The sequence below is a fragment of the Fukomys damarensis genome, unplaced genomic scaffold (genome assembly GCF_012274545.1).
Source record: "Fukomys damarensis isolate Sample0158 unplaced genomic scaffold, DMR_v1.0_HiC HiC_scaffold_37, whole genome shotgun sequence".
Lineage (NCBI taxonomy): Eukaryota > Metazoa > Chordata > Mammalia > Rodentia > Bathyergidae > Fukomys > Fukomys damarensis.
Window position 1 is genome coordinate 29,148,470 of NW_022900949.1, and position 6,556 is coordinate 29,155,025.

Genomic DNA, 6,556 nt, shown 5'->3' on the forward strand with positions numbered 1-6,556 from the left:
GAGTGCACTCAGATGGTTTTGGCCAATTGAATTATAAGATCTTGTTGTTATGACTAGTCAAGATTTTTGCAAATCAAAATTAACAGAGATCTCTTGTAGAATTAGGGTTAAAGGAATGAATACTCTTCTTGACTGTAAATGTAAACCTTTTATATGATTTCCACACACCTTCTCTATATACTTCGGCCTTCTGATCTTGTATATCTTTCTTTAGCTGTTTTTAACAAGATGCAAAAGCATAACTCTTACTTATAGCTTTCCTAATGTTTTTCTTTCTCATTTACTATTAACCTTCTATTTGTGAATATAAAAAATAATCATTTACTATGATAGGCAAAGTATGAAAAGGCACATAAGATGGAAAAGCAGGAAGAATTAGCTCTTAGGAGGAGTCTTCACAATCTTTATCTTTAAGGGATTAACAGAGTCTGTAATGACGTCCCACGAAGTAACACCGGAAGATTGTTTTTGGTCCTTTTCACAGTTTGCGTTAATCTGTTTGATAAAATGCTCCAGGATCCACTGCGGTTGATCAGCATTCTGTGGAAAAACACAAGCAAAATCCCCTTCCCCAACTGGGGGTGCATAACCAATTTAAACTCAAGAGGGTGATGTTCTCTAATCGGCCCTCGGGGTCCCTCTACTTGAATGACGGGGAATAGTCTAAAGATTTCCTCCCCTTGTGCTGTGGCGTGTTTAAGAGCCTCTTGTAAAGGAGATACTATGCCTTGAGACCCATCAGATGTTGTGGGGTCTTTACCATTGGGCTCATTTGGGCCCTGGCGGGTATTGCTCAGGCTGCTACTTAGATCACCTGTGCCGGGCAATTGCCGCCAGGCGTGTCTAGCACAATTAGCAATCTGGTCAAAGACTGGTGGCTCGTATTGCATCTGGGCCTGAGTAGTAGCAAAGAGCCCTTCTCCTGCAAGCATCTCATAGCTCGCTAAAGCTACTCCCGCCTGTTGATTGCGGTGCGCAGTCACTTTGCATTGTTCGGTATAATTAGTCAACCACAGGAGGTAATCTCCGCCTGATAAGACAGCTTTGCTGACTGCCTTCCAGTCCCCAGGTGTAAGCCAGTTCCCAGCCAGACTCTCAAAAATGGCCATGGTGAATGGCACTGAAGGTCCATACTGACTAACTGCTAGTTTCAACTCCTTTATAATTTTGAATTCAAGGGGTCTAATCTCTCTCTCTATATATAGGCCTTGTGGGCCCTGCAACTCAAAAACAGGGAAGAGTCGCTGGACTTCCTCAGTGCTCTCTTTGTTATCCAAGGCATTCTGTAAGCACCGTTCTAATGGACTTCTTTTCTGACTTAATGATAGAGAGGCGAAGCGCCCTTCTACCAGAGTAGTAGAGAAGTCTCCTGCGTGGCCGTATTCGGGGGGAAATTTCTCTTTACAAAATGGCCCCGAAGGCAGGTTCTCCTCATATAGAGGAGGGGCAGTAGGCGGAGCTGAAAGAGGAAGTGCAGAGGCGGGCAGCGCAGGATAAAGACAGCAAGAAGAAACCGGAAGAGGAGCTTCCGAAAGACTTGTTGCTGCAGCCTCCGCCATGTTGTCTCTCTCTATATTGCTCTTTTTCCCTTCAGATGCCTGCGAGCATGTACTACGTCTTTCCTTTTCCTCAGAGAGATGTTCCTCAACTTCATTAAGCGCTTGTTGGATTTCCTTGGGGGGTCCATGACCTAGAGCTGCCGATATCATGGCCCAAAATGAAAAAACATTTTCTGGATATCTGTCTGGAGTTTCAGCTAATGCTTTGGTTATCTGTTTACCTACTCTTTGCCAAACTTCATCATCTATGGTTTCTTCGTCCCTTAACCAGGGACAGATAACATCCATCGTGCGTACGAAGGATGAAATTTGAATCTTGCTTGCCTTAACTCCTTGTGTCTGTAAAATTTTTTGGGTGGCATGGGTGATAGAGTCCGTAGATGGACCTTGTCCCATTCTTTCTGTTTTCTATAAACACAAGCAAGCGAGAGTAATCAACCTTCCTGGTTGCCTTTACTTACCACTGCGTGGATCAGGCGCAGCCGCTGCTCCGACGGATTGCCGTCCCTCTTAACCCGAGGCGACCTGGGTCCGTTTCACTTTGCCCACGAAAATCGCCGAGTCCAGGTCCCTGTTCGGGCGCCACCTGTCGCCAGCCGGATTGCCTTGGGCAACTCGGTCTGCGACTACAGGGGCCTGAACTGGCGACGCGTGAGCAAAGAGGCACACACTTGATACACAAGGAATTTACTTTAGTTCCTCATCTCCGGATCTCTACCCCGCTCTCTCTCTCCGCGCCCAGAAGGGGTGGCAACATATATACCATAATGCAACCAATCAGCATACAGAGAACAGATTATTACCTTATAAGGATACATCAAACACCCACGGGAACATATCATGTGATCTACAGGAAAACTAAACCTAATACAAAATGGCTTCATAGGCTATATCATAAAATGGCGGAGGGGCGGATCTATGGTTCTCCACACCTTCCACTTCACCTTCCTGAGTAGTCATGACTACAGGCACAGGCTGCCATGCCTGGCCTTAATTCCTTCCTGAATGGTGACAGATCGGTGTTTCGTCTCATCATCGGGAATGAGGCCACTATACCTGCTCTCATCACTCTTATTTAGCACTGTACTGGAATTCCTAACTGAGCTAATAAGACCAGAAAGGGGAATAAAATTGTATACAAACTGGGAGAAAAGAATAAAACAGTCTTTGTTCACAGTTATCATGATTGTCTACACAGAAAACTGCAAAGAATCAGCAAACAAAAAACCTCCTGGAACTGCTGGGCACCTGTGGTCCCATGGTCCCAGGCTAAAGTGGAAAAGCCAGTTGCTGCTTAAATTCCAGCAACCAACAGTTAGGATGTGAAAAGCTAAGAACGTGTGTGGTGGGGTGAGGAAAATGGGAATTTGGCAGCGAAGAGGCAGGAGTGTGTTAAGGAGATGCACTGAGGCTGCAGTATGAAGGACCAGGGAAATGCTGGAGTCTGCTTTTTCAACAGTTTACCAGCAGCGTTTAGAGAGGAGGCGAGGGAGCTGCAGTGACCAGAGGCAGGGAGAGGAATTCCAGGCTGCAGACAGGATCTGCCAGGCATTGGTCCGTGGATTTTCACCTTAAATGTTTGGGTAAGTGGCACTGCCGGACCTGGCCCTTGAGATGGACTTGATTCGAGCAGATAGCACTGGTCACCAAAGGGGACCACAAGGTGGGGAGCAAACTGACCAGGGAGAGGCCCATGAAGCGCGCCCTCGAGCTTCAAGGTTGGGGTCACCTATTGCACTCTGGGACTTTGATGTTTTGTTCTTTTTGGTACCAGGGATCGAACTCAGGACCTTTCGCGAACCACTGAGCTAAATCCCCGCCCCACCCTTTTCCTCATTGAGTTTATTGGTACATTCTAGGTACACAGTACACTTACATTTATCGTTGGGATCCGGTACCTTTACACGACAGGTCTTGGTTCTCATTGTTTCCCCTTGTCCCTGCCCTCCCTTCCCTATTTACAAAGACTTTGTTTCCATTTTTTCCTTTTCTCATATTTTTTCTTGTCCCTTATTCTCTTTCCCCTACCCCTCCCACTTCCCCTATACCTTTAGACTTTTCTTCCTATTTCACATTGTCAGTTATACAATTTGGATCTTATTTGCACTTCTAGTTTTTCACACCAGAGAAACTATTTGGTATTTACAAATATTTATTTCACTTAAGAGTATGGCTTCAATATGCATCCATTTTCCTATGAATGACTCTAATTTCTCATTCTTTATGGCTGAGTAGTACTCCATTTTATAGAAAATCCACATCTTCTTTATCCAGTCTCCAGTTGATGTGCAATTGGGCTGTTTCCAAGTTTTAGTTATTACAAACTGTGCCGCTATAAACATAGGTGCACATATATCGCTGTGGTATGATTCTTTTAATTCTTTTGGGAAGATACCCAGCAGAGGGATGGCTGGGTCACATGGGACCTCTAATCCTAGTTCTTTGAGGTATCTCCGTATTGATTTCCACAGTGGTTGCACCAGTCTGCACTCCCACCGACAGTGGAGAAGGGTTCCTATCTCCCCACAGCCTTGACAGCATTTGTTATTGGTTGATTTCATGATAGCAGACTTCCTTTCTGGGGACTTTGATGTTTTTTCTCACTGGAATTTTACAATAAATTTGCAAGGTAGTGAACTTTGCCTCCGCTTCCCCTGCCTAGACAGATGAAATGGAGATGCAGAGCTTCAGAGGAGTAGGGAACGGGAGAGATTTCATCAGGGCAACAATGGGACAAAAAAATGTGGAAATACCCAGTACTCACCAGGCTGAGGCAGGAGGGTTGCCCTGAGTTCAAGGCCAGCCTGGGCTGCGTAGTAAGTTTAAGACCAGCTTGAACTTATATAGGGAGACCCTGTCTCAAGAAGGAAAGACAGAAAGAAAGAAAAGAAAGGAGGAGGAAGGAAGGAAGAAAAAGGAAGAAAGGATTACTCTCACTCATTGACTGCTGCCCCTAACCAAGGCAGAACACGTATCCGGGGTCTTTTACCTCTTTCCTAATGAACGCCCTTCGATTAAAGAGCTGATCTACTGCAGACAAAAATATCTTGCTAAGAAACAAAAATATGAGAACAAAATTATGAGATTATAACTAGGGGCCAAGACATTTAATGAGAGCCAAGAAACAGTCTCATTAGAGCTGGGCGTGGTGGCGCACACCTGTAATCCCAGGACTCGGGAGGCTGAGGCAGGAGGATCGCTGTGAGTTCAAGACCAGCCTGGGCTACATAGTGAGTAGTGAGTTCTAGGTCAATCTCAACTACACAGTGAGACCCTGTCTCAAAAAAACAAAAACAGAGTCTCGTTAGAGGATGGGGCACAGAGCACCTGCTTAGCCTGTAGGAGCCCTCAGTTCAATCGCCAGCACCATGTAAACAAAATGTGACAAAACAAGAATCTTGATAGTAAAGTCTTTTATTTGATATGTATTTTAAGTGTAGAAAAATCTAGAAGCCAGAAATTTTCACACTGAAAAAGAAAATGAGAGACACATTCATTAAAAAATAAAATAAATCAAAAATCTGATCTTTTATGCTATCATCATAATTAAAAATATCCATATTCCAGTTGCAGAAGATAGAGATATACTCAGGCCAGAGAGATGTCTGGTGATTTTAGTCGCTTGAACTGTAGCTCTTTCACCTAGAAGGGACACAGAATAGTTCAGAATTTTCTCAGTCTACTTTTTTATTTCTAAAAATTTTATTCGCAAAATAAATTTAGATTCTCGGGAAAGCAGCACGCATGGCTGAGTCCCCACGTACCCTGCACCGATTCCCTGACGATTAACGGCACACAATGCCACGGCAGGCTTGTTGCCACGAAGGAGCCAGTATTGATGGACTCTTTGTAATGAAACCATACTTTCCTCCATCGCCTCGCTTTCTGCCTGACACCCCTTTCTGTGTCAGCGCCCATCCCGGATCCACACTATACTCAGTCTCAACTGGCAGTCGCTGAGACCCGCGGGGCTGTGACTGTCGGGGTCCCGCGGAACGTGCTAGGTGTGGGTGTCCGGGGTTCACGCAGTGTGGGGAGGAGACCACAGGGGTCGGGTGCTCTCGGGCTCTGCTGTCGGGCTAAGCAGGTCTTCTGGAGCTCTGGCTGTCCAGTCCCTGTCCTCTCCGTGCTGTGCAGCCCTCGCCGAGGACACTCACGCTCCACCCTTGGAGGGAGGGTCAGTGTCCTCCCGAATGCTGGGGATCCTGCATGGGAGACTGCGCTCCTCCACCAAACAGAAACATTAGCTCCTGCAACTTCTGTGCTCTCAATACTATTTTCAAATGTCCGTTTTTATTTTTTAAATTGGTTTCTATGTGCCTACTTCTCATTCCTTTTTTTTTTGGCAGTATCGGGGATTGAACCCAGGGTCTTTGCATTGAGCTAACCCTCAGGCAGTTTATATTTTTTTATTTTGAAACAGGGTCTTGCCGAAGCTGGGCTCAAACTTGGAATCCTCCTGCCTCAGCCTCCCTGAGTGCTAAAAGTACAGGTGTACCACCACACTTGGCTTCAATCGATTTTTTTCTTTTCTCTTTTCTCTTCCCTTGTCTCTCCCCTCCCCCGACTCCCTTTTCCTTCTCCCTCTTTCATTGACAATACTAGTGTTTGAATCCAGGGCCTTCACACTGAGCTACATCCCAGCCCCTTTTTATTCTCAGACAGGGTCTCACTAAATTGCTAAATGGCCCGGGCTGTCTCAGCCTCCTGAAGTGCTGGATTATAGATGTGTGCCACATCCTTTGTCTCTCCCTCCCTCTCTCCCTCTCCCTCTCTCTCTCTCTCTCTGTCTCTCTCTCTCTCTCTCTCTCTCTCTCTCTCGCTGCGCTGGGAAAGTCTCAATCTCTTTAAACCCTAAGCATGTTTTATTCTTTACTGCTGGCGACCTTGCACACCACAGCATCCATCCATTTAAAGCAAGCTTTGTGTCACCATTTCCCCCACACACTATTTCAGCAACTTGCTGAAACTTTTTTTTTTTTTTTTTTTTTTTTTTT

General features: G+C 45.6%; 1 protein-coding gene across 1 annotated transcript in view; it reads right to left on the reverse strand.

Moving 5' to 3' along the window:
- Window positions 1–5,047: 5,047 nt before the first annotated feature.
- Plac8 (placenta associated 8) overlaps window positions 5,048–6,556 on the reverse strand; it is an 18,308-nt gene continuing 16,799 nt past the window's right edge. The window contains exon 5 of the mRNA XM_010617253.3: window positions 5,048–5,201. The gene's annotated coding sequence lies outside the window, so the exon portion shown is untranslated. The remainder of the gene's footprint in view (window positions 5,202–6,556) is intronic.